Raw genomic sequence first — 15,272 nt, forward strand, 5'->3', positions numbered from 1 at the left:
CGTGGTTTGGCTCTGTTTTGGTTTCGGTTTTGACAGCAGCGCTTTTCAATATTGTCACGGGGGCGATCCTGTGGTCGGTGCTTGGACGATGACGACGACGACGGGTGGTTTTCTGGTGTGCACGCGCTCTCCTGAACGATTGCTGCAGCGTTGCGTGCCTTACCCTGTAAATATATCCATTGTATATATATTCTCCCCGTAACATCTTTGGTGGACGTGCGGGGGTATACGCTCGCTACAACACCGGGAACTGGATCTTCGCAGTGGACGGCGCGTTGCTGCCACCACAATGACCGACCAAGCGACCCAGTGTGAGCAAGACCCGTCACCGGTCATTCACTTGCACCCTCGTGATCCCGGGACATTCAACGCCACAAGCAGCGTGGACGTCGATGAATGGCTGGCAATGTATGAGAGCGCGTCAGCCGCACTAAAAAGTGGGACCCGACCATAATGCTGGCGAATCTCATCTTCTATTTGCGGGGCACTGCGCTACTCTGGTTCGAGACACATGAGGCAGATCTGATACGTTGCGACGTCTGTAAGCAGAAATTACGCGATCTATTTGGGAGACCTATCGCACGACAACTAGCGGCCAAGCAGGAGCTCGCAATTCGTGCTCAGACGTCCACGGAGCCGTACATCTCGTATGTTCAGGACGTGTTGTCTCTGTGCAAAAAGGTCGACAAGGACATGCCTGAAATGGACAAAGTGGGCCACGTACTGAAAGGCATAGCCGATGACGCATTCAATCTGCTACTGTGTAAGAACTGCTCAACGGTGGAGTCGGTCATCGCTGAATGTCGTCGTTTTGAGCTGGCCAAAAGTCAACGTGCCACTCACTGCTTCGACCGACTTCCCAATACGGCTGCCACGTCCTCCTGCGAAGGTTTAGCCACGCTTCGGCAAGCGCAAGCTCCAGAAAACGTCACCAGGATCGTCCGTCGAGAACTCGAGGCCATGGCACCCGTTACCCCTCATGACGGTATGCAAAGCAACAACCTGGCTCCGATTTCGCTAATTCAGGCCGTTGTTCGCCAAAAGGTCGCGAATATGGGCATTTTACCCACCTTTGATAACGGTCATGCTGCTACCAACCCGGTCGCCCCTGTCGTCGCTGCTGCAAAACCCAACACGACCTTCAGGCCACGTTATCGAAATCCAGCTGATTGGCGCACACCTGATGACCGGCCCATCTGCTTCACGTGCTCTAGGATTGGACACATCGCCCACCATTGCCGCAGCCGCTGGCCCACGTCCTATCGACCAAACACGTACAATCGCCCGTACAGTGCACCATATGCCCCGTCGTTCCGTCCTGAGGCCTCAAGTGCTGAACGTCCTCCTAGGGAAAACCGGATCAGCCGCTCGCCATCACCCCAGCGCCGTCAGTCCCGCTCGCCCCAACCTCGCCGCTCTCGGTCTCCCTTTGGCTGCCTCTCGGAAAACTAGCCAGTGCAGCCCCCGGAGGTGACGCTGCATTTACGACCCGGCCTGAAAATCCTCTGATTGTCCCTTATACCCGATGCAACCTTCTTGACGTTCTGGTTGATGGTGTGGTAGTTACCGCTCTTGTTGATACCGGCGCACAAATTTCTGTAATGAGCTCGAGCCTCCGGCGTCGCCTCCAGAAAGTCCTGACGCCCGCGACTTCACCTACCGTCCGAGTAGCCGACGGGAGTACACCTGCCGTACTTGGAATGTGCACTGCACGCATCACTATTTCTGGTCGCCACACATCTGTTCTTTTTGCTGTTCTAGAACAGTGCCCCCATGACCTCATCTTGGGAATTGACTTTCTTCTGTCCACACACGCTGCCCTTATCGACTACTCCGCGGGCCTACTCCGGCTAGAACTTCCTTCGTGCCCCGACAACGTCGATGCCGGCCCACCCCGCCTACGCTCCGTCGAGTTTCTTCGACTGCCACCGCAAGCCGCAATATACGTCCAGCTTTCAGCCTTTCCGCCCCTACCCGACGGCGACTACGTTGCCTGCCTTATTCCTGAGGTCGCCATGACACGCAACGTCGCGTTCCCCTATACGGTGGCGACCGTTACAAACAACGGCACCGCCTTTCCCATCCTCAATTTTGGCTACTCGACGCAAGTTCTTCCTCGCGGCATATCACTCGCTCATCTGACCCCATTGGCCGGCCACTCGGTTTCTGCCCTGACCACAGAACCTCCACCGGATTTTTCACCGCCGTCATCGCAGTCAGGTTCGTCCTGCGACCACTTCGCCCGCCTGAGATCAGGAGACCTCGCTCCGGCACAGTCCGCTGCCCTTCGCCGCGTGCTGGTTTCCTACCAGGATATGTTTGACTTTGGCGACCGTCCTTTGGGCCAGACTTCAGTCGTCACCCATCGCATTCATACCGGCGATGCGGGTCCTATTCACCGAAGGCCTTACCGTGTGTCAGCTCCGGAGCGTGTTGTCATCCAACAGGAAGTGGAGAAAATGCTGGGCAAAGGCATAATTGAACCCTTATGCAGTCCTTGGGCCTCTCCCGCCGTACTCGTGAAAAAGAAGGACAATAGCTGGAGATTCTGTGTAGACTACCGCCACCTCAACCAGATTACCAAGAAGGATGAGTATCCTCTCCCGCGTATTGATGACGCACTGGACTGCTTGCACGGCGCCAGATATTTCTCTTCCATCGACCTGCGCTCAGGATACTGGCAAATCGCTGTGGACGATCAAGACCGCGAGAAGACCGCCTTTGTGACTCCTGATGGCCTCTATCAATTTAAAGTGATGCCTTTTGGCCTATATAACGCCCCTGCTACTTTTGAGCGCATGATGGACTCTCTTCTTCGAGGCATCAAGTGGTCCATATGCCTTTGCTACCTGGACGATGTTATCGTTTTTTTACTACGTTTGAAAACTATCTCACTCGCCTGTCCACCGTCCTTGATGTTTTTCGCCGTGCTTGTCTTCAACTTAACTCGTAGAAATGTCGCTTTGGGCACCGTCAAATCTGCGTACTCGGCCACCTTGTTGACGCTGCAGGCGTGCAGCCGGACCCTGACAAAGTCCGCGCGGTTAGTCAGTTCCCTACTCCAAGGTCGGCCAAGGATGTCCGCAGTTTTCTTGGCCTGTGCTCGTACTTCCGTCGTTTTGTCCAGAACTTCGCGGAAGTGGCCCGCCCTCTAACTGGCCTACTCAAGAAGGACGTCGTTTTCACTTGGGGTCGTGACCAAGCGGACGCCTTTTCATCGCTCGTCCATCCTAACGAACCCACTTGTTCTAGCGCATTTCGACCCGTCAGCCAGCACGGACGTTCGTACCGATGCTAGTGGCCACGGTATAGGCGCCGTCCTTGCACAACAGCAGCACGGCCTCCACCGCGTGGTCGCCTATGCAAGCCGCCTTCTGTCGCCATCGGAGCAAAATTACTCTATCACAGAACGCGAGTGCTTAGCACTCCTCTGGGCCATCGCAAAATTCAGTCCGTACCTGTATGGCAGGCACTTTCAGTTATTACAGACCACCATGCGCTTTGCTGGCTCTCCTCGCTAAAGTATCCCACTGGTCGCCTTGGCCGTTGGGCACTCCGCTTGCAAGAGTACTCATTTTCTGTTTTCTACAAATCTGGACGGCTTCACCAAGACGCTGACTGCTTGTCACGATACCCAGTCGATCCCCCTGATACACTGGAAGATGAACCTGACACCTTTGTTCTGGCCATTACAGACTTCGTCCACATAGCTGACGAACAGCGCCGCGACTCATCTTTGCGGCCTATTATAGACGGTCTCCACTCGCCACACCCTGACCCGTCCCTACTGATGTTTGTGCTCCACAATGACACCTTACACCGCTACAACATCCGGCCTGACGGCGCTGAGCTCTTGCTTGTTGTTCCCGCGCATCTTCGCTCTACTGTTTTGCGCCAGCTTCACGATGCACCGGCGGCCGGACACCTAAGCGTGTCACGCACGTACGATCGCATCCGTAGGCGCTTCGTTTGGCCTGGTCTCTACCGTTCTGTGCGACAGTACGTTGCGGCTTGTGACCTCTGCCAGCGACGCAAGACTCCTGCCCTACTGCCTGCTGGCAGCCTTCAGCCCCTCGACATCCCTGATGAACCAGTTTTCCGGGTAGGACTCGATCTTCTAGGGTCTTTTCCCATGTCAACCACTGGCAATAGATGGGTGGCAGTCGCTACTGACTACACAACGCGGTACGCGGTTACACGAGCACTTCCCACCAGCTGTGCTACTGATGTAGCCGAATTCCTTCTTTACGACGTCATCCTGCGCCACGGTGCTCCTCGTCAGTTAATCACGGACCGCGGCCGCTGCTTCCTGTCTAAAGTAGTCGAAGACATTCTTCGATCTTGCAAGACCAATCACAAGTTCACCACTGCGTACCATCCACAGACAAACGGGCTTACTGAACGCCTCAACCGTACTCTCACAGATATATATGCTTGCTATGTACGTGTCTGAGGACCATCGAGACTGGGACATTAACTTGCCTTTTGTGACCTTCGCCTACAACTCTTCTCGTCACGACACAGCTGGCTATTCCCCTTTTTATCTACTGTTTGGCTACGACCCACAATTGCCTATGGACACCATACTTCATGCTCACGCAGACACATCCTCTGCCTATGCTCGTGATGCTCTTGCCCGTGCTCACATCGCCCGTCAGGTTGCCCGCGATCGTTTATCGGCTTTACAGGTCAATCAAAAATGTCTGTATGACCGCCGACACCGGGAGGTGAACTTCCCTCCAGGATCGCTCGTCTTGCTGTGGTTCCCGTCACGTCGCGTTGGCCTATACGAAAAACTCCTATCCCGTTATGGTGGCCCTTACCGCGTCGTACGCAAAGTCACTAATGTGACCTATGAAATCGCTCCGCTAAATCCTACGTCGGCCTCTGCAATAATCGCGAGTGACATAGTCCATGTCTCGCGCCTTAAACCGTACCACTCTCGGCCCGGGCCCTAATTGCACCGGGTCGGTTCTTCTGCCGCCGGCGGGTAATGTCACGAGCGGCGATCCTGTGGTCGGTGCTTGGACGATGACGACGACGACGGGTGGTTTTCTGGTGTGCACGCGCTCTCCTGAACGATTGCTGCAGCGTTGTGCGCCTTACCCTGTAAATATATCTATTGTATATATATACTCCCCGTAACAATATGATTTACCTAGCTGTTTAAGTGTTCAACTACGTTGTCTTTAGTGAAGCTCCGGTGTTGTGTTTTTGGCATAAACAGGCGTATAAACTAGCAGATCGCAATCTTTTTACTAAACAAAAACAATCAAAGTTGTCGATGTACCATGCAAAACGGAATTTTCTCATGCGAACAGCATAAAATCATGCGGTCATAGATTTTGTTGTTGTTTTTGTTCTCACTTTTTTGCCATTCTTCTGAATTACACACAACAGGAAGCAGTAGTGGCACAGTACAAAATGCTTTATTTTTCCTTGTTTACAAGCGTACTACCAAGATGCTATTGGACACAACTAATTTCAGTACATATCCTTAAAATTGCAGGTAAAGAGCAGGCAGAACAACAAGAATGGTTTAGCAATGCCAGCAACGCGCTATGTACAGCCCACGTTTACGAACCAGCCTCGGTGGGCGCCGAAGCATATATTGTATGCTACGCACGCAAAAATACACTCCATCATTATCAATAAACATCTCTTTAACAATGTTGAACACGAACAACGGCAAATTCTTAGTGCAGACAAAAGGATGCAACCTACCGCAGCAGCGAACCGGCGTGTTGAAAGCGAGGCGAGGTGGGCGTATCCAGCGGCACATGACCGGAGCAGCCGGCGCAGCATCAACGTTTCTATGGAGACGGGACACCACAGAGGGGACCTCACAGAGAAATATATGACGTGTCGATGCAGCCCGCTGGAGGCATGATAACCTATCTTTGAAGCGAAGTGGAAGCGCTTGTCGCTACACCATCTTACGGGTGGTCAGACCCTCAATTGCTCGGCCGCGAAACGGCCCTTGTGGCCACTCTTTACGTAGTATGTTTCTCTATGGGTGTAGTTTGAATTCAAACTTATGAAGCGATAAGGATTCATTGATGTACTCATGAAAATGGTAGATATTGCTACACGCGTGTGGTATTTGGTTGTTTGAACGATGCGCGCGGGCGCCATCACTCGAGAAAAGAAGAGGAAGAAGGAGCTGGGCTCGCGCTGTGAGTCGAACGGTCAGCGCTGCATCTTGGAGGTAGTGCTGCATCCCGTTCGTCCTGTCCAAATCCTCCGTTGACGCTCCTCACGAACACGAACCTAATTGAAGTAGACTTCGATGGTGTCCCGTTGACGGCAGTGATTGATACTGGAGCCCAAGTGTCCATAATGAGCGCTACCCTATGTCGCCGCCTCAAAAAAGTTCTTACGCCTGCGGTCACTCGAGCCGTACGCGTCGCCAATGGCGCCACTGTTGCCGTCTGTGGTATGTGCACTGCTCGCGTAGGAATTGCTGGCCGCCAAGTTCCCGTCCTGTTCTCCGTGCTGACCAGTTGCCCTCACGACCTAATCTTCGGGCTCGACTTTCTGACGACGCATTCTGCCCTCAACGACTGTTCCACCGGTACGCTGTGCCTCGAGCTTCCTCTTCTTTCCGACGTTCGCCCCGCACAACCGAACACCCTATGCACTACAGCGTTTGTTCGGTTACCCCCAAAAGCCCTAACCTTCGTCGAATTGGCCTCAACGGCAACCGTGCCTGATGGTGACTATGTCGTCGCCCCTATTCGTGATGTCCTCCTGGCGCGCGACATCTCTGTACCACACTACGTCGTTACCCTTGCCGCTAATCGGATGTGTCTCCCCGTTGTCAATTTGGGCTTGACGAAGCAAGTGTTACCTGAAGGCATAGCGGTGGCCACGCTCCGGTCAGTGACAGACGACCACGTCACTGCTTTTGCAGCCGACGCGTCTCCAGATCCTCCTGATTACCCGCAGGATGCCTTGAACCTCAACGGCCCATTACGTCCCATGGTCGCTCCGGACCTCGCCCCTGGCCAAGCAGCCGCCCTATATCGCCTTTTGCTTTCTTACCGCGACATATTTGACACTGACAATCGCCAACTTGGTCACACGTCCCTCGTTAAGCATCGGATAAACACTGGTAATGCTGTTCCCATTCATCGCCGACCGCAGTGGCGTAGCCAGGGGGGGGGGGGGGGTTGGGGGGGTTCAAACCCCCCCCCCCCCCCGAAATTTTTTCTGCAACCCCCCCCCCCCGCCCCTCTTACCCACCCTTTGTTCTCGTCGCTTCGCACTGACATAATTCAAGGAACCGGTGCTACTATCACAATTTCATTCCTGGGCGCTTCTGTTTGGGTTGATAATTTACAGCGAATCATTTCTGCATATGGAAAAAAACTGTCACGGTGTTTGTCAAGGCTTTGATCGACACTCTCTGAGGTTTTGGGCGAGAATGTGGCGGCCGCATTCTGAAGCAAAAAATGCGGCAGCCGCATTTTAGATGAAGGCGAAAATGCTCGAGGCCCGTTTACTTAAAGACCCCAGGTGGTCGAAATTCCCGGTATACATTTCCGCCGCTTCCCTTCAGGTGCCGGTTAGGCCGCGCTCGCGCAGGATCTTAGGCTACGTTCACACTTGGTCTCGGAGCTGTCGGAAGCGGCAAAATCTTGAAAAATCCACCCGCCTAGGCGGCAAAACAGGCAGAAAAACAAGCGGCGAGCCAAATCGGTCTCGGACCGATTTTTTCGCTATGGCGAAGCGGAAACGCGGCGGCAAGTCGTTCTGCTCGACCGGAAGCTACACTAGCATGTAAACAACCGGTCGTAATTTAATTGAACATGGCACCAAAAGTGCAGGCTGCAATGCTCATCGACGCGATCGAGAACCACCCCTTGCTCTACGACAAGAGTGGTACTAAAACGTACTGTCAGCAATACTCGCAATAGTATTCAATATCGCGCGACCGGAGGTGCGGCAACGAAGCCTTGGCGTGACCCAACTTCTGGCGCTTTTGCAAGGCCAGGCGAACCCACAACCACCGTTTCCGAGGTGTTCGCGTCTTCCGTTTATTCATTGTCCATTTCTAGAAAACAAGTAGGTAGAAGTATAAAAGCCATTTCTTCTTCCACTTCCATGGCAGACAATATTTAGGCAGATTCCTCGTTGGCGCTCCATAATTCTCCTCGCATGTGCACGGTATGTTGCAGAAGTTGCAGGGTGCTTTTCTCGTCGCGACGATAGATTGGGAGCGTAGGTCTCACGTAGGACGCGCAGGCTTTGGCGAGCCCCGAGAAAAGGCCCAGCCAGGGTTTTAGCTTTGGTGTTCCCGTTGCCGCTTTGGTATCCTGGAGGCGCCGACAATAATACGAAATGATGAAATGTTATTACAACTTGTAAATAAGAGGTATTGAAGAAATATAATCACGCCTAGGCACTAACCTGTGACTCAGCGCTACCGCGCCCGTGTGAGGAGAATCACGGAACGCCAACGAGGAATTTAGCGAAGGTCGCAGATGACACGCGAAGTTGCGCAAAATGATTACTTTTGATGACGGGTGGGTCAATGAATGAGCATACCGCTCGAAATAATGCGATAATGAGCGCCACCACGCCGGCAAACGTACGCAGACTAGATGGATGTGGACGAAAGCGGCAGCGGCGGTAGCAAAACAAATGTGAACAACTTGGACATGCGCGGAAAAGATTTTCCAGCCGCTTTGGCCTTTCCGCCCGCTTGCCGCTTCCCAAGTGTGAACGTAGCCTTAGTCTGCGCGCGAAACGTCTCTTGTTTGCGATTGCGCCCCTACGGAAGGCTGGTAGTTACTGTTGTGTTGAATCCCAAACCAGCATTTGCGCAAGGCTGGTAGTTGCTATTGTGTTGTGGAATCCCAAACCAGCAATGTACACACGAAGAGGTTGATGCCAGCAGTGAAATTCCACCGACTCGCAACAGAATGCACGAAACAGACAGCCGACAAGCATGGATTACTGTTGTGCGCAGTACAGCGTAAGTAAACTCTTGTTGCAGGCGCTGACAGTTCTCGTCGGAGTTCACGCCTCCTGAGAAATTGATTATGTGCACTATGCACTGAACAAGACCGGAGTTCATTCCTGCATCACTAGTACACCAAACAGTCGAGATTCTGTGAGGTACGAGGCCGCTTCCTGTTTGCACCGGCGTAAGTGAAGCAGAAATGAGATGCACGCACGGTCTCTGGCCGGGTTCGGGCCGGTTTCGAGCCGGGCTGGGGCGGGGCTCCGGCCTAAGGTAAAGGGGTGGCGGGCCGGGCCGGGCGGGTAACGTAGAAAATTTCCGGGCCCGGGCCGGGCCCGGGTTCCCCATAAATTTTTTGGTCGGGCTCGGGTGGGCAGGCCAACGTAAAATAATCGGCTTAAATAATCGGCCTAGGCACTAAGTGCAGTGTCTCTAGCACGCACTACTTAAAATGCGTGCACAGCCATATCTATGCTGTGCGGCGAAATATTCTGTACACATTCTGAATCTGTTGACGTAAAGGCATATGACGGCTGCACGCTCGCACACAGCGGAAGACACAGCGGCCGCGAAATGCAACCCTCTCGTATGAGGGAGCAGGGCGACGAAAGCTTCGACAAAAAAAAAAAAAAAAGCCTTGCGCGTTTTTGCGCGTACTTACGTTTTCTAGCGCAATGACACAGCGAACAAGCTATTGTTATGGGAGTAGGTATAGCCTGGTCACGCATGCATTTTGACGTGTATAGCCGGCCTTGACTTGTGAAACGCACTTCGCCCCGACGAGGACGACGTACGCCATCTACGCTTAACGAAGATTAAGAATTAATGATGTCTTCGCCGATCGGGCGGGTCGTCTCAATGATGCGTTTTCGAAGACTGGTCCATTCAGTGGCGCGATGCGAGACCGTCGCTCCTAACGCCCACTGTACCTGTCGTATTTACTGTATTTTACTGAACTTACTTTACTTTTTACTTAATTTCTTCACAAGCACACGCGAGGGGGGGGGGGGTCCCATGTCTTTGACATACATGTATAGAGTCTGCTTAAACTACGATATTTACTATCGAGCACGTCACGTAGAGAAAAGCAGACGCTTGCCCCCCCCCCCCCGGTCGGGCCGGTGAACCCCCCCCGAAAAAAATTTCTGGCTACGCTCCTGGCCGACCGTATCGCGTGTCCACGGCAGAGCGGCAAGTTATTCAGCAGAAAGTCAACAAGATGCTCGCCAAAGGCATTGTTGAGCCCTCGTCGAGCCCTTGGGCGTCGCCGGTCGTGCTCGGCAAAAAGAAAGATGGCACGTGGCGTTTCTGCGTTCATTACCGCCACCTAAACCGAATCACTAAAAAGGACATTTACCCGTTACCACGAATTGACGACGCTCTTGATTGTCTTCACGGTGCCAAATACTATTCGTCCATTGATCTTCGATCTGGTTATTGGCAGATTTCCGTCGATGAGCGAGACCAAGAAAAGACCGCTTTCGTCACTCCAGATGGCCTCTACCAATTTAAGGTTATGCCGTTTGGTTTATGCAATGCCCCAGCCACGTTCGAACGGATGATGGACTCTCTGCTTCAAGGTTTCAAATGGTCAACTTGCCTTTGTTACCTTGACGACGTCCTTGTGTTTTCTCCTACGTTTGAGACGCACCTTGAGCGCGTCGCAGCTATCCTTGACGTCTTCCGCAAGTCTGGGCTCCAATTAAACTCATCGAAGTGCCACTTAGGGCGCCGACAGATTACAGTGCTCGGCCATCTCGTCGATGCTTCCGGAGTACAACCCGACCCGGCGAAGGTTCGAGCAGTAACGGCTTTCCCTGTACCTCAGTCTGTCAAAGACGTCCGGAGTTTTGTGGGGCTCTGTTCTTATTTCAGACGGTTCGTGAAAGATTTCGCAGCAATCGCTCAACCACTCACAGAACTTATGAAGAAAGACGTGCCTTTTACGTGGGGTTCCCCTCAGGCTGCCGCATTTTCACGCCTTATCACGATTCTGACTAATCCACCGATCTTGGCCCACTTTGACCCGTCCGCACCAACAGAGATCCGAACCGATGCCAGTGGTTATGGGTAGGCGCCGTCTTAGCGCAACGCCAACATGGACACGACCGTGTTATAGCCTACGCTAGCCTACTCCTGACCACTGCAGAGCGCAACTATTCGATTACCGAGCACGAATGTCTTGCTCTTGTCTGGGCTGTTTCAAAGTTCCGCCCATATTTATATGGCAAGCCCTTCTCAGTAATCACAGACCATCATGTGCTGTGTTCGCTTTCGTCGCTCAAGGATCCTACTGGCCGGCTCGGTCGTTGGGCTCTCCGGCTACAAGAATATCCCTACACAGTGACGTACAAGTCGGGACGCCAACACCAGGACGCAGATTGTCTCTCTCGCTACCCAGTCCAAGACCCGACCTCTACGTCTGAACCTGACAGCGACGCCTTCGTTCTCTCTGTTTTTCCACTGGTCCATGTCCCCGACGAGCAGCGCCGTGACCCGTCCTTGCGTATCATCATTGACCGCCTGGAATCGTCACTTGGCGACCGCTCCCTTCGCTTATTCACACTTCAAGATGGCGTACTCTACCGCCACAACGTTCACCCCGATGGCCCAGCATTACTCCTTGGGATCACTAAACACCTTCGCTCGGCTGTTCTCCGCGAACTTCACGACCTCCCCACTGCCGGTCACCTCGGTGTGTCACGTACCTACGAGCCGGCTCCGCCGACGCTTCAGTTTGCCAGGGCTTCCTCACTCCGTTCGAAGATACGTAGCTGCGTGTGAGAAATGCCAGCGACGCAAGACACCGTCGACGCTCCCTGCTGGGTACCTTCAACCAATTGACATTCCCGCGGAACCATTCTTTCGGGTTGGTTTAGATTTACTTGGTCCTTTTCCTCTTTCTACCTCTGGGAACAGGTGGGTCGCTGTAGGCCACAGATTACGCCACGCGCTACGCCATATCACCCGAGCGCTCCCTACAAGCTGCGCCACAGATGTTGTGGATTTTCTCCTACGCGACGTGATTTTATTACATGGAGCTCCGCGACAACTTCTCACAGACCGTGGCCAGGACATTCCTGTCAAAAATTATCGCGGACATCCTGCAGTCCTGTGCCACGAGGCACAAGCCATCCACGTCATACCATCCGCAAACAAATGACCTCAAGGAGCGTCTTAATATGTCTCTTTCGACCACACTGACTGGGACCTCGCTTTACCGTTTGTCACCTTTGCGTATAATACCTCGCACCACGACACAACCGGTTATTCGCCATTTTTCCTTTTGTTCGGCCGAGAGCCAGCACTGCCCCTCGACACAACCCTGGCTGTTCACGCAGCGCCCACCAGTGAATACGCACTTGATGCCGTCGCCCGCGCTGCCCACGCAAGGGAAATTGCCCGTGACCGCCTTCTGCACTCCCAAGAGAGTCAACGACCAGCGACACCGAGACGTGCACTTCCCGCCTGGTTTTTTGGTGCTTCTATGGTCTCCGTCGCGTCAGGTCGGCCTGTCGGAAAAACTGCTGTCTCGTTACACGGGCCGCTACCGAGTGCTTCGTGTCGTGACTCCCGTCACCTACGATATCGCCACTGACGCCCCAACTGCTACCCAGTCCAGTGATATCGTGCACGTTACACGACTGAAGCAGTATCACCCTCCCAGTGATGACATTTAGACGCTCCGGGACGTCGCTTCTGCCGCCGGGGGATTATGCTACACGCGTGTGGTATTTGGTTGTTTGAACGACGCGCGCGGGCGCCATCACTCGAGAAAAGAAGAGGAAGAAGCAGCTTGGCTCGCGCTGTGAGTCGAACCGGTCAGCGCTGCAACCGCTGTTGTAAATACAACCTGTAAATAGTTGGTTGTCTTACTGACTGGTCCTTCGCGTAACAATATTATGTGTGCCTTTCAGGTGCTAACAGTACGGTACACGTTCTTTTATGTTTATCTGCTCTTGCATCTGCATATTGCTTATCTGCTTTCCACAATGAATAATCGGGTGCACTTTTATTCCTGTTCTTGCAAGTACCATCTTTGAAGAACGCTGCCAGGATTGTTCCTTTCAAATTGTCTTTTTCTGTTCTCGAAGGAGCCTGACAGCTATTTCTTTCTTTGCTACAATTCAACATTGTATATACGGAGCTTGTAGAGGCTACACCTGTTTAGTCATATGCAGGGTATGTTTTAATTTAAATGGGAAATTGTTTTACATCTCTGTTTGCGTACTTTTTTCATAAATCCAAAAATATTTCTAAAAATTGCCATAGTGGATTCAAGGTAACAGCTATGATTGTCTTAAGATCAGCAGTTCATTTATTTTTTGTTATTTATCGTGAATTATTTCAGGTGTTTCTTTCTCAGGTAAGCAAGGCCACGGAAAGTCTATATATAATACTATATGATGTCACGTTGTAGTGACGGTGACGAACACAGTCACCAAAAATTTTGAATCACGAAGCTAATTCTTTATTGGGCGAACTTGTGCCCAGATAAGCAAGTGGCATTCAAAGTACAAGTTTAGAAGTGAGCACCATCGGCGGTTGTAGAAAATCTGATGTGCGGGACAAGCGCGTCGGCTTTTATACAAGACTCACCGAAGGCTTCAGCGTAATCGCTGGCGCCCGCGTGTCTTCCAGAAAGTACTTAATGATTGTCCAGCATACACTTTGATTACACCAGGTTCGGCGAGAACCTAAGCAACAGATAGAATCAACGATAACATTCGAGTAAGTTCCAAATAACGCCGGCGCGTCTTGTGCCGAGCGATAACATTAAGCAGTTAGCGGGTGAAGCGGGGTCTCCAGAAAACGGATAAATAAGTACGCGTGTCAACATTTCTTGAAAGAAATGTCGCATGTACTTTTGTACTCCTCCTTGGGACACGTTAACACTGACAAGGCATGGCACAGAAACCAGAGAGGGAAAGCGTTTTAGAGCGCAGCTCCTAGGCGCCCGTTTCAGCGGCGAGCGTCGTCATAACCGAGCGAACGAGCGCAGCAAAAGATGGTAGCAAACGCGGAGCCTAGCGGGGGATGAAAGACGAGGATAGGAAAGTGCATAGGCGGGTGCAGCGGAACTGTGAGGCGGAAAGCGGATGAGGGTATGGCGAAAGCATGAGAAGGAAAGCGTAGTGTGGCAACAATGGCTACGAGATGGCGCCAGAGTACCGCGCGTCGTTTGGTAGCCCTGTCAGCGGCTGCTGCTGTGAATCGCGCTCTTGCGTCACCTACGCGCTGGCCCTCACGATCGTCAGGTTAGCGAGGCAGTGGCGCCACTTTTCGTTCCGTTTGGAACGTGCCACACGAGACAGATTGTCCGCTCCAGCCAATGTATCGCGAAATGAACTCACGTATAGAGCTGCGCTCAAATTTCGCATTACGGAGTATTGTAATCGTCGGTGAATGTTTTGCTTAGGGTTTCAAGCTTGAAGGCGATGTTTTTTCTAGCCCATTTGCATATGACACTTTTTCTTTACATGTGTAAGCCATGACATATTTTTTAGCAGGTGAAAAGCGGTCACCGGTAAAAGATAAACAAGTGCACGTGTCAATATTGTAATGAACTCTGTTGGAATTGATTGTCTATCTTTTTCTGCCGTCGTTCTTTTCTAGTGCTTCGCTCGTAGCGCTTTTGCTAGAAAAATAATGGAATGCCAGCCAGTTCAATCTGCCACAATTTCTAGCAATAAATACGTTGAACAAAACTGGTAATTATGTCAGTGAGCTATCGTGAAATGTACTGTAAGAAAGTAATATCAGTCCCCTGTGAAGGCTGTTGACGTAATCTGTTGTTTTCTGAATGTGTGAATATTCCCTACTAGTATAAATTTTGCAGGTTCATCTTTAAAGTTTTATAAAGCGCCCAAGGGGCAGTTATCTATGACGTATTTTAACAAAACTATCACTTGAGGTGATTGAAATGTGCGAACACCAAACAGCCGTTACACTTGGAATTTTGTAAAGTGCAAGCTTCTTTGTTTTTTAGAAAGTAGAAGGCTTACAGTTTGGTAAAAGATTAAGTTTTGGTAGTACGATTGCATAAACTTAATTACTTCTAAGTCTCCAGAGTTATTTGTAATCGAATCAAAAGTTCACAATTGCGTTGTAGGTTATTTTGTATGTAATTCTGCTGAAGCAGCTTGACTGTGAAATTGTGGGCTCCTAATTATGCATGCGAGATTCTGAGTGGTCCTTGTGTGGACACTTTGTGTACTGTTGGTAATTAAAGTGCAGGTTTGCAAAACATGTGTATGTCAATTAAATAGTGGGGTTAGTAGAGAGGGTGTTCTCTGAGGGGAAA

The sequence above is a fragment of the Dermacentor silvarum genome, chromosome 3 (genome assembly GCF_013339745.2).
Source record: "Dermacentor silvarum isolate Dsil-2018 chromosome 3, BIME_Dsil_1.4, whole genome shotgun sequence".
NCBI classification, from domain to species: Eukaryota; Metazoa; Arthropoda; class Arachnida; order Ixodida; family Ixodidae; genus Dermacentor; species Dermacentor silvarum.